Source organism: Rhagoletis zephyria, unplaced genomic scaffold (genome assembly GCF_001687245.7).
Source record: "Rhagoletis zephyria isolate East Lansing unplaced genomic scaffold, Rhagoletis_zephyria_1.1 Rzeph_scaffold_01949, whole genome shotgun sequence".
NCBI classification, from domain to species: Eukaryota; Metazoa; Arthropoda; class Insecta; order Diptera; family Tephritidae; genus Rhagoletis; species Rhagoletis zephyria.
Genome location: NW_016159033.1, coordinates 61680 through 74947, shown reverse-complemented (window position 1 = coordinate 74947; position 13268 = coordinate 61680). Strand labels below are relative to the sequence as shown.

Genomic DNA, 13268 nt, shown 5'->3' with positions numbered 1-13268 from the left:
TAAAAAATAGATTTTTACTTTCAAAATGTTTGTAATTTTAAACATTTCTTGTGTATATTTTAAACAACTCATGTTCAAAATCAAATCTTGAACATCTTGTGCGTATACTTGAACAGATTCTGGTTGAAAAATAAACACTTTTCAGTAGTAGTTTTACATGCACTTTTTAGAGGGTAGGTGCCAGGTGACTCCGGAGTATCTTTTAATGAGACATGTGACCATTTGGATACAGTTGGCTTAAACCAGGCATTCCTCGATGCCAGAAATGACTAGGAATGCAGGTGGGCAAAACTTATGCTGCCTTCAATCTCAGAAGTTTTTTGCTCTCACTGAGCAGACAAGACTACAGACAACTTGTTGGATGCTGACTGGTCACTGCTCGTGGCTTGCTTACTTGGTTGTTTGTCATCGATTTTTCTAGATTCGGTCTTTTCTCTATTGTCAGTTTCTGAACTAAAATTATGGCGTAAAAAGATTTTCGGTTTTGTATGTTTGAAAATGTGAGTGATAAATATTTTTCGCACCACTTTAAATTTCGGATGACATAACTAAAAGTGATGCCATCAACACAAATAAACTAATTGTTCTATATCGAAAAAATATATTTTTTTATTTTGAAATCAAAAAATATTTAGGGGTCGCTCAAATTGTCCAAAATTTTTTATATATTTTATATGGGCAAAAACGACTTTTCGTAGAAATGTTATAGAATTCTTGAAAATCAATATTTTTCGATCGGAAAACTCTGGTTATCTTTATTTATCGGAGGTTTTGTCGGACCTATAAAATATAGGTACTATCAAAAAATTTTTTATTAAATAATTGGGTATTATTATTGGAAATATCCTGATGAGAAACAGAGTTTTCCGATTGAAAAATATTGATTTTCAAGCCTTCTATACTATTTCTACAAAAAATTGCTCTTTTCCCGTATAAAATACATGGAAAACTTTGAGCGACCTCTAAATATTTTTTGATTTCAAAATGAAAAATAGGGGTATAGGTTTTTGGGTATAAAACCATGCTAGGAGGTGAGAGCATACACATTTCGACTTTGCTTTTTCACATGCATTTTTTTGGACCACACTAATGTACATACATTGAAAATGCAGCGCCTGAAGCGGTGTTTTTTATGAGGTGTCAAATATAATGCACACACCACAATTTTTGTTGAACGTCCCTCAATGTCTTTCGCGGAAGTAACGTAACTTGCTGTCTCCATTAGCGATTGTTCATCTGCTGCGATAGATCTCCGGCGATGAATCGCATGTGGAGACCGCTCATCGCCATCGCTGGAGATAGATAGCAGGAGATATCGCTCGCGAGCTATCGCAGGCGATGAACTGTCAAGTACTTAGGTTGACAGCTAGTTAAAACTTTGAATTTTTATAAAGTTGTGCTTTTCTATAAAATATATGCTCAAAACAACGTGGAGTAAGCTATTTTTGCGAATAAAGTAATTTTTGTCATGTGGCATGTACTCGTAAGTACTTTTTGAAATGAAATCTTCTGGGATGAAATGCCCAAGTACAAAAATTTGTCTGCGATGAACATTTCGCTTGCGATGAAATTGACAGATCTCCTGCGATGACTGTACGCTAATGAAGACAGCAAGTAAGGAAAGTTGCTGTGACACTCCAAAAACACTGGAACTCATCAATCAAGTTGTGATAGCTTGGAATACGATGAACCAATTAACATTCAACAAAAATAATAATAAATAAAAATAAACTTCAAATTTACTTAAAAACGTCAGCCAGTGATATGTAATTTTTTTATTTTTCATTCCACACGCTCATTAGAATTTTTATCCTCCCGAAAACTTTGACGTTTGAAAGTCAAATGTGCGTACAACAAATTGTCTGGCACACTATAGTATTATTACACTATGCCTGAAACTTGAAAATATTCGAACCTCTCTCAGGTTTTTCAGACTTTGCAGATGTTTGTCAATTTGGATGTTTCGAACATTAGTGCTGGTAAAATTAATATGGATATGATGTAAGGGACAAAATGGAATTATGAAAAATAAGATTTGTTCTAATTGAATTAATATTTGGTCGACATATAGGGAGGAGAATCGTCAAGCTCGCTAACCAAACCTGAAAAACCTGAGCGACAGCTGAAAAACCTGGTATAGAGCTGCAGCTTTACATTCTAAAGGCAATGTCACACGATTGAAACATTTGTATAGATTTGAAGTTTTTTTGTATGGGGCTAGTACAAGATAAAAAAATTGGGATGACATTTTTTTGAAGTCACACGATTAGTACAATACAGCGAACTTCTATTAAAAAATTTAAACAAATAGTTTTTCGTGATTGTGATAAAGAAAAATAATTGTGTATTCACACGATTGGAATACGATTTGCGTAAAATCTTGGGCAAATGCCCAATCGTGTGACACTGTCTTAACAGTTGTTCATCAACGCAATGAATTCTCACGTATCTAGTAATCGAAAAATAAACCAACTTACACACCTACTATGTACTTACTATGTAGTTGTCCATGCCGCAAGAGAACACTACTACAGATGATAATGAAACAGAAAAAAGCATGCCGTCAAGAACAACATCAACAAATAATATACATATATAATAAATAGAATCTGGATATATACTACTACATATGTACCAAACAACAAAGGCTCATCATTAGTTCCACACAAAAACAATGGCTATGGAGAAGAAGCGTTTTATTCGAATAAGAAAATATACATACTTACATACTAGAAATAAACCTTTATACACATGTGTATGTACATACATGGGCGTAGCCAGGTAGGGGCAGGGGGGTGCTCGAGCCCCCCCCTTAACTTTCAAATTTTCCTTATATATATATAAAATAGTACCCTGAAATGCCAGCTTAATAGGGTCGGCCCCCCCCCCCCCTTAATTTCATTCTGGCTACGCCGATGTGTACATATGTATATACACAAGATAAAGAAATTATTTGTTCTAGCAGTATAAACTTATCCAAATTCGTTAAATTGAAGCAAACCAAGAAATCACTATTATTTTAGGCCTCGACTTCGACCTCCAATCCAACAATCAAATAAGTATACAGTGTATGTTCAGCTTTATATGTATATATATGGGGGAAAAATGGGGCAATTAATGGACAGTTTGCGATAAATTTTGTGTCTAAACTTATTGGGGGAAAGACTCTAAGACAAAGCTCGGTCATTCCTCTACCTGGACATGTTTTGTTAAAAGAACCGAATTCTTTGCAGGTGCTTTCTTAACTACTTACATAGGTACACCTTTAAGTATGTTTTTTGATCAGACACTACCATTATTAGAAAATGCTACTATTTATTGACATAAGATAACACGATTTCAAGGATTAGGTGCGAACAATTTATTTATTCAAAGAGCCATATTTAATTTCTTTCAACCATATAATACAAAATTTATAATGGTCACTGTCAGAATCCCAAAACTTTAACTATACTTGTATCAGTATTAATGGTGAACTACAAAACTGACCATAATTAAGCCTGGTTTGCCGAACCTCAATCACATCGAGTCTAAAAAACAAACAGAAAGAAACCACTATCAGGCGAACAAAGTTGATTAAGTTAAGTGCATTTTAACCAGTTTTGGTTATTTTTCTTTTGTTTATAATTTTTTTATAAAAGTCTTGAACATTACATAACCAGCACCACACAGATCCACATTTCAATCTTTGTAAATATTATCAAAATTTAACCAACTTTAACAATTACACCCAAATATTTTAATCTTTTTATTAAAAAATTTTAGAAAATCTTTTGGTGAGCAGTTTTATAGTCAATTAAGTTTTAGTAGGTTAATGTGCAAATTTGTAGCCCATTAAGTTTTAGTAGGTTAAAGTGCAAATTTCAATCCGTTGATTTTTAATAATTTTTTTGGGTGTCGGTGTTGAGCATTTTCTCCCATACAAAGTATGCTCGACCAGTGTTGTTACACGTAGGGATTTTTGTTGAAAAATAATGGCTGTAGGGAAAAAAGGACAGATTTTTAAACAAGCTTGAAATGTAGGGAATTTTTGACCGATTACAAAATGTTTTCCAAAGTTTGTACCACTATTACGTTTTTTAGGAAAAATTAAAAAAAAAACAACAAAGTCTAAATCAGCAACATTCTCGTACTGGTGTTAGTGTGGCCACATTAAAAGCATTCTATAAAAAAAAACGTATGTAATAGTATTTGTGTCGTGTATTTGGCATATAATTACTTGGACTTGAGGAATTTGAGAGCATTTTTAATTGAGGATTTTATTTTCTACATTTTAAAGTTTCAAAGTTAGAAATTTTTCAATATTGTTATTGAGCTTTGTACCACTCAAGGTACCTTGAACAGGTAGTATCAGTAGAGCAGCTTATTTGATTTATTTTCAAATTATTTGGTCTCGAAAATGTCAAATATTTTTAATTTTTTCTCACAAAAATTCTGAATTGTTAAAATCCATTTGCATGTGAAACCTTTTTCCATACAAAACAAGCGATTGAATAGCAGCTTTTGGAACGTTCGCCCAACTCAGCAGCACGACCGCTGATTACTGGGCCTTGCAAAGGATGGATCAATGCTTCGAGAAGCAAACAAATTTACTAGGAAAGAAAGTTGCATCAATTTTTATTTTTTCCAATTTAATTTTTTTATTTTTTATAATTTTTTGTATTTCACATGGCACGCTTTGATTTAGAAGAAAAAATTCAGAACAGTTTTTGACACTTTCGATACCAGAAGCAACAACAAAATACACGCAAATGTTGTTTTTACTCTGCTGATACTACCTGTTTAATGTGCCTTGGTACCACTATTATGTTTTTTAGGAAAAATGAAAAAAAAAACAAAGTCTAAATCAACCCGTTTTTGTGGAAAAATTCTCGTACTGATGTCAGTGTGGCCACATTAAAAGCATTCTATAAAAAAACGTATGTAATAGCATTTGTGTCGTGTATTTGGCATATAATTAGTTGAACTTGACGAATTTTATGAGCATTTTTTTATAGAGGATTTTATTTTCTACATTCTAAAGTTTCAAAGTTAGAAATTTTTCAATATTGTTATTGAGCTTTGTACCACTATTATGTTTTTTAGGAGAAATGAAAAAAAACAACAAAGTCTAAACAGCCCATCAGTCTACATTCTAAAGTTGTACACATGTTTGCGTTGGTAGCGCTATTTTAGCGAATTTTATCAAATAATGAGTATATATTTTAGCAAATAATGAGTATGATAACGAAATGGGTCAAAAACAAAGTGGAGGGAATTTTGTAGGGAAAAAATATACAAAAAAAGTATGTGACAACGCTGTGCTCGATAATTACTTTTATGTGGAGAAAAATGCATAGAGCTGCATACCTAAAAATGTTAATAAAAAGCTTAAAATTTTTGGGTGGAATTTTTAAAGTTTGTTAAATTTTAATAATTTTTGTAACATGTTTGAAACGTGGATTTATGTGGTGCTGGTTATGTAATGTGCTAGACTTTTATAGAAAATTATAAACATTAAATAATCGATATAAGAATAACCAAAACTGGTCAAAATGTCACTTAAATCAACTGAATACAAGTGTACATACCTACATATATATGTACATAAATATACATGCAAATATGTAATAAGCAAATAATATAACGTTTATATAAAATTATTTAAATTATAATAAGACGTATTGTATTCTATATTATTGTATCTATTGTGTTACATATGTATGTACATAAATACATAAATGTATGTATGTATGTACATATATTGAGAAATGCCTCAATTTTATGGTATTCCCACACTTGTTTATTTTCTGCTAATTTTTAGGAAAGCAACTAACTTCATTTTAAGTTTGATTGATGTTTTATATAAAAAGTTTATAATGTTTCAACTGTTAGAATTGAAAATATACGAATGAAGAAATATTAAAAAACTCTAGCCGTAAAATAAAAATTTTTTGAAGGTGTAATCTATAATACCTTTCTATTTCTTAATACTGTTTGCGATCTTATGTCTCATTTACAATGGTAATGTAAATGAATTATTGAAATGATAAAGTTGTTAAACAATATACGTACATATATGTAGCAAATAAAAAAGTATGGTATTTTCAAATAACTAAAAACCTAAGGTACTAAGAAAATATTTAAGAAGATAAAAGTGAATACTAGCATCGTGAATGACACATTGAAAAAATAAATAATATGTCTGAAGGAGAATGCTGCATTTTGTTACTCTCTTCCAGTACTCATCAGATTTACAGGATTTAGTCAGAATAAACAGATTTAGTCCGGAAGATAAAAGTGTGTACAGGAACGACTTCTGATTAAGTCCCATAAATCTGACGGGTACTGAAAAAGACCATAAGTATGTAAATATGTATGTCCATAAAAGAACTTAGAATATAAATAAGCTGTCATTGGTTTCCTCTACCTGGACGCGTAAACTACCACGCAACCACGCAAGTTCTTATTAGAGATTAAATTCAAAACCCTGTCATCGGAAACGGACATTCATTTTCTTTATATTCGATGTTTTTTGATCTACAAACTTACATATCCATAACAAAACATAATTCTGTAAATATAAACCATTAAATATATACATTAATATGCATTTACCCATGCCTGTACATACCATACGTAGTAGTAGGGTTATCTGGCCAACTTTTAATTAACTTATTTTCATTTAATTTTTAATGAAATTTGTTAATAATTACTCACTACATAAACTAGCCAAATTTTGTCAATTTCTTTGTTTTCTATGTTCTTTGATATACAGCGTGGCGACGAATAAAATTTTAAATTTTAATCTTTATTTACATTTGCCAGCAGTGTAAACTTTGAGAGAAAAGTTCATTTGGCACGTAATGAATGGCCGTCCTAATCACCAGTTCCGAGTCTATTCGATTTTTGAGTATGAAGCCTTATGCTGGACAGAAGGGGGAGTATAAGGGTCTCAAAATGGAGAAAATTAGCCTATGGTTACAGAAGATATGGAATAAATTAATTGACGAAGACCTGTGTGCCAAATGAACTTTTCTTTCAAAGTTTACACTGCTGGCAAATGTAAATAGGGATTAAAATTTAAAAACTAATTAATTCAACTAAAGCAAAATCTGGAAAATTAACAATAAAATACTTTTTTCGCAAAATCTATAAAGGACCCTAATATTTCTCAAAAAAACCTGGGTAACAGTTATTCGTCGCCACGCTGTACATATGTTGCTTAGTATGTATTATTCAGAGATACGCACGTGACGTGAGCTTTGAGTACCAGTGCATGATACAAAAGTGATCATGCATAAGCCTGGGAAAATTTTACAACTTCACTGACTAGCATTTGCTCGCACACTAGAATTATTATTTTTACAAATTTTATAGCATTTGTATAACCCTGTTTAAAATGTTAGGCAAAAAAATCTTATAGATGTGATTCCAAAAAATCTTTTTACCATTTTTAATTGTGAGCAGAGAAAAGCAACATATGTATTGAAAACTACTTAAGAAAAGTGACACTAGATTAGGACTGGTTTTCCAGGATTTGTCCTGGTTTTAGAAAATTGCCCTGGTTTTTTAATGAAGGTCGATGCAAACGCCCATTTCATTTCTGACAGATTTTGCTATGAAAATTATGTGAGAATTTCTGTTACTTGTAATCGAAAATCGATGACGAAACATTTTTTAACATTTATTTTGTTAAAATCTTACTTTTTATGTTCAGGCCAATCCCAAAAAAAGTAGAAGTTTCTGAACAGACTGAGGGGTCATTCATACTACCCAGTAGATAATTTCTGGAGTTAAAATCTCTACCAAAAGCTCTTTGTGAAAGTCATTCCATTCTCTTTTGTATGGGGGGGGNAAATTGAAGGGATTCTGCTTTCGCTATACAAAGAAAATCTTAAAGAAAGGGCTTTTGTATGACGTACATCAATAAGCCTTTGAAAAGTTCTTTTACAGCTAAACCTAATATTATCGGCGTGAGTTTTTCTACGCACGCGCGCAAGTTTTTCACATCTGATAAACCGAAACCAATTTGCGTGCGTGATTTCTCAGAGTTGCATTTGAATTCTTTCAAATCGAAAATGTCACTCAAAAGAAGTATTGGAATTTGAGTTAGCTTTTACGCACGCCGTCAAATATCGGCTAGTTAAGATTTGACAGTAAATTGCCGGCGTGTGTGAATATTAGTTTCGTCTGTTAAAGCTATTAATGTAATTCATAAAAATCATACTTCTTTAATGAATTTCTTCAAGGTTCATATCAAATATGTTTCATTGAGTCTTAAAATGCTTACTGAATTTTATTTGTAATACTAAATTAGATAAACATATACTTATAGTCCGAGAGACGAGCGACAAAGCATTGCAAGCATTTTATAAAAGCTGAATTTTGTATACATATTACATCACTTTTGTGGGGTAGAGAAATAGCCTGGCGTGAGTCACTCTAATTCGATAGCGTCTGGCGCGGGCGAGTTTAATTTTGTATAGAAACTCTTAATCTTGCAACTACTTTCTAAAATTTCGAAAAATTAATAGCGAGCAGGATATTGTTTAAAAAGTAGTATGACATTAGTCAGTGACTAAAATCCTGCAACAGAGCGCGTCAATCACGCGTTGAAGTTGTACAAAATCTCTGCATCGTGCAAGCATTTTATAAAATCGGAAATTCAGCTCACAGACGCAGAATATTATTGTATTTACAAAAATAATAGTCAGTTAGAATTTTTCTGTAACAGATGCCGTCAGTAGCCGATAGAAGGCAATGTCTTGCACTTATAAATATAACGATATTAAAAAATTGTATAAAAACTAAACCACTTATTAGTAAATTTTGTTTTTGTGCTTCCGTAGATGTACATTTTTCTGTTTGTATGGATCAGAGTGCCCAGATTTGGCGATTTCGCGCCAATTTGGTGTTTTTTTTTGATTTTTTTTTTTTTTTGGGAAATCGCCATTGGCGATTTTTGGCGATTTTTTCCCTTCAGATGGATTTCTTCCAATTATAAAGATATACAAAACTTAGTTTTCCACTATAATTTTAAAGAAGAGGCTAATGAACTGCGTGATAAACTTGACTTAAGAAGCATATTAAAAGACTGTCAAAAATGTTTAATCACCCTAATCGAAGAACTCTTGAAACGATTGCCTAGTCAATTAAATACTTTTAAAAAAGCTTTGATTTTGTCACCAGAAAAGCGTGTGAATCAGAAGAGGGCGAGTTTCAGGGACCTGCCAATTCACTATTTGACTTTGAAGGAAAGAAAAGCAGCGGAAACTGAATATTTAAATCTTTTTAACTTTCCCATGGAATAGCTTTTCTCAGAACCATTCCATCCAACTCTGAAGAGTTTTGGGTAATTGCTTACGGAGTCAAAACCGCAACAGGCAATAAAATGTTTGGAAATATAAGTAAATTCATATTATAATCCTTGCCGCACTCACTTGCTTTGTTGAGCGCGTTTTTTCTGCTGCAAATCGTTTCCAATATCAAACAGTATGCTACCAAGGTTGAATAGCTAAATATATGACAACAAAAATATGAATCATTCAAACACTATAGGTGATTTTGAAGAAATTGTGGAAATAGCTGATCTCGCCTTATTATAGGTTTTTATTTCATTTTTAGCGCCGAGTTCTTAAAAGCGGATTGTTCGATTAATCAATAAGTTATAATAAATTTAATAATTGCGCAGTCCTATTGCAAAATATGTTGAAACAAATATTTTTAAAAAGTATGCGTATTTTTAAAGAAAATTGTTTGTACATCACTATTATATAAGGATTTGTGTTATTTATTATTACGCCCTGAAGGTATTATATTCGTTTTTGGTTTTAAAAACTATATTATAACATGATCTCATTTTTAAAATAAAATATTTGTTAAAGCGATATCATGAATTTTATTTAAAAAAAAATTGGCGATTTTTGGCGATTGTTTTTTCAGAAATTGCGTTTTTTTTAACAATCTGAACACCCTGGTATGGATATTACGAGCTTTTTTACAAGTATGTACATAATTGGAAATTTCATCAGGCTCATCGTCCTGTTCACTTGTTATTTGGGAATGTGCCAATGACCCAGCTGACATCTATTTCGTTATTAATTTGTAGTTTATATTTTTCATATTAATCCACTGCCACAGCGCGGAGCCCAATGGTACTTACACTCCATAAAGTCGTTGAAAATGCTTGAAATCATATATGTATATGTTCTCAACTCTGAATGGACTAGGACAAATTATGAAAACCCGTTATAGAATAACTCTTGTCTTCTTTTGAGCTTGCCATTCAAGATGAAAACAAATCCAACAAAAACCGATCACTCAATTACCATTGTTGAGCCCGTGAATTTCCTTTGCATTTTTACTTAAAAATACGATTCGTACAACTCCAACATCCGGGCCCATTAAATACTACGTGCTTGGGCCATAGTTCTCGGAAAAAAGGCTTAAATCATGTCAATAGACATGTCTAGAATCTAGTCAACCACCTAGTTGGCTATTTCGAAACTCTTCAGAACTTGCACTTTCTGCCACCCTCAGATCACTGTGGCACATAGCGGATATTATCACCAACGTACGCGAAAATTGTGTCTTAGTTAAATGTAATATCGGTTTGCACGTAAAGTGTTGATACAATATCCACAATAAATAAGCATATAATTTACTATTTATGTATGCACATATTTATTAATACCCTGCAGAGAGCTCAACTAACTATAAATGCACTATAAGTTCACTATTTTTCAACTACGGGTGACTACACTCAGGGAAAAATTCGTTCCATAACGAACGAAACAAGTTCAAACCCCAGCACATTCGTTGACGAAAGTCTGTTAAGTACGTTTTTTCTTAACCCGTGAACGCGGTGCTTGTTTTAAGAACGACTTTTATAAGACCGCCGTTTGCATTGCAAGAACATTTAAGGATTGCTTTGAGAACGTTTTCTTTTCAAATAAAGAACGCTATGGGCTTGCTTTGAGAACATTTTGAGTTCATTCTAAGAACAATTTGAGCTTGTTCTGATAACTTTTTTTCCATTTAAAGAACGGTCTGTGCTTATTTTGAGAACATTTTGTGTTCAATCTAAGAGCAATTTGTGCTTGTTCTTAGAACTTTTGTTTTCATTTAATGAACGCTCCGGGCTTGTTTTGAGAACGCTTTGAGTTCATTCTAGAAATAATTTGTGCTTGTTCCGATAACTTTTGTTTTCATTTAAAGAACGCTCTGTGCTTGTTTAAAAACCGTATGTGCTCAATTTAAGAACACTTAAAATTTAACACAATAAAAATTAAAACGAATTATATTACAGTAAATATTTTTAAGCATTTTATTTTACGTTTTTTTTTACCAGTATCTTAAATATATTTAATTCTAAAGTACATTTTTCCATTATTCATAGGATAAACATGTATCGGAAAACTTAGAAATTCATCAATGTTCTTTAAACAAAGATTATCTTTAACTGACCCAACTTCGTAAGATTGTAAATGTTGATGAAACCGTTTAACGTCAATTGAATAGCAAAGTACATAAACGTTATCATGCTGAACAATGAAATATTTTATTTTTTTTACATAACATATGTTCGAATATTAAGACCATAGATTCTTAATTCCGAAACATTGTTCTTAATTCAAGCATAGTGTTCTTGCTTGAAGAACGGATACTGATTTTTCAAGAACAAATGATCCTGTTTAAAGAACAAGGAAATAGGAACACAAAATATGAAAAAGGAGGCCGCTGGTGCTGGACTTTAGAACGCCGTTTTTCTCTGAGTGTACGCCTCGACTACTCTACGTTGCATTCAACTTACTACTTTTACATGATGATGTCTCAAAAAAATTAGCTTGTTTTCAGCTAACTACAAACGGAGTATTAATAACTTCACTTGTAGTGTGCTAATTAATTAATTGTTTTTGGTTCCCTTGGTTTTTATACTTATGTATTTTAGGTTAACTATTACCTGCATGATAACTATTTAGTTAGCATGTGTTAAGACCTCTAAAGATGTGCTATTAACACGCATACATATACATACATATTTATACATACATATATATTTTCGGCTATATTATTGTAATTATAATAGCCTAAATTTTAAATCGTCGACCGCTGTGGTGTGGTGGTTGGCGGTGCGCGCTTCCACTCCGCTGCACCTGGGTTCAAGCCCTGGTCAAAGCAACATCAAAAAAAATATAGAAAAAAGGTTTTTTCTTAACATGAAAAACAGCCTCTCATGAAAATACAATCGCCGTTCGGAGTCGGCGTAAAATTGTAAGTCCCTCCACTTCGTGTGACAACATCAAGGCGCACGCCACAAATCGGAGGAGAAGCTCGGCCAAACACTAACATATGTGTAAGCGCCAATCTATTATATTATTATTAATAGCCTAAATCCATGATTTCTCGTTTTCAATAAAAAAAAACACAGTGACAATAAATGTACATGCATATGTAATTGTTTTCAATTTTTTGTTTTTGAGAACAAGGTGAAAATTGTCAAAAAATTTTACATACATGCATACATACATTTCCCCTCAATTGGGCTCTGAATGACTTTGAAACCAATTAAAAGTTAGCCGTAATAAGTTGGCCAAAAATTGGGTATTTTAGTAATCGACTACGAAATTCCCGACAAGGTGTTTTCTAATTTTTGACTTATACATTTTTTTAGTATTCAGATGCTGGGGCATCAGTGAGTTATACGGAAGAGAATGACGATGAGTCAGACGACAGTTATAATATTCTGATTGAAATAATTATATTTTTATGTTTATTTTTTCAAAAGTAAAAAAAAAAATGTTTGTTAATTTTTATTGAGCGCGCCGTATTACAGGAGCACATCCTTCTATCGGCGACTGACGGCATCTGTTACAGGATAATTCTGACCGACTATTATTTTTGTAATTACAATAATATTTTATAAGATGCTTGCACGATGCAGAGATTTTGTACAACTTCAACGAGCAACTGACGCGTTCTGTTGCAGGACTTTATTGACTGACTAATGTCATACTACTTTTTAATCAGTATCCTGCTCGCAATTAATTTTTCAGATTTAGATTTAGAGTTTCTATACAAAATTAAAGCTGCCTCCGCGCCAGACGCTACGAATTAGACTGACTGACACCAGGCTATTTCTCTACACCACAAATGTGATATGATATCAAAAATTCAGCGTTTATAAAATGCTTGCAATGCATTGTCGCTCGCCTCCCCGACTATTAAGTACATTCGCGTAAATTGTAAATAAGAAACCCCTTTCCAGGAGACATGCAGAGAGGCAC

General features: G+C 32.4%; 1 long non-coding RNA gene across 1 annotated transcript; it reads right to left on the bottom strand.

Moving 5' to 3' along the window:
* Positions 1-10853: 10853 nt before the first annotated feature.
* Positions 10854-12186, bottom strand: LOC108365654 (uncharacterized). The gene is made up of 2 exons (XR_001847980.1): positions 11224-12186; positions 10854-11093 (listed from the first exon to the last, which is right to left on the bottom strand). It is a non-coding gene; the product is annotated as an uncharacterized LOC108365654 (long non-coding RNA).
* Between the last annotated feature and the right edge of the window lie 1082 nt (positions 12187-13268).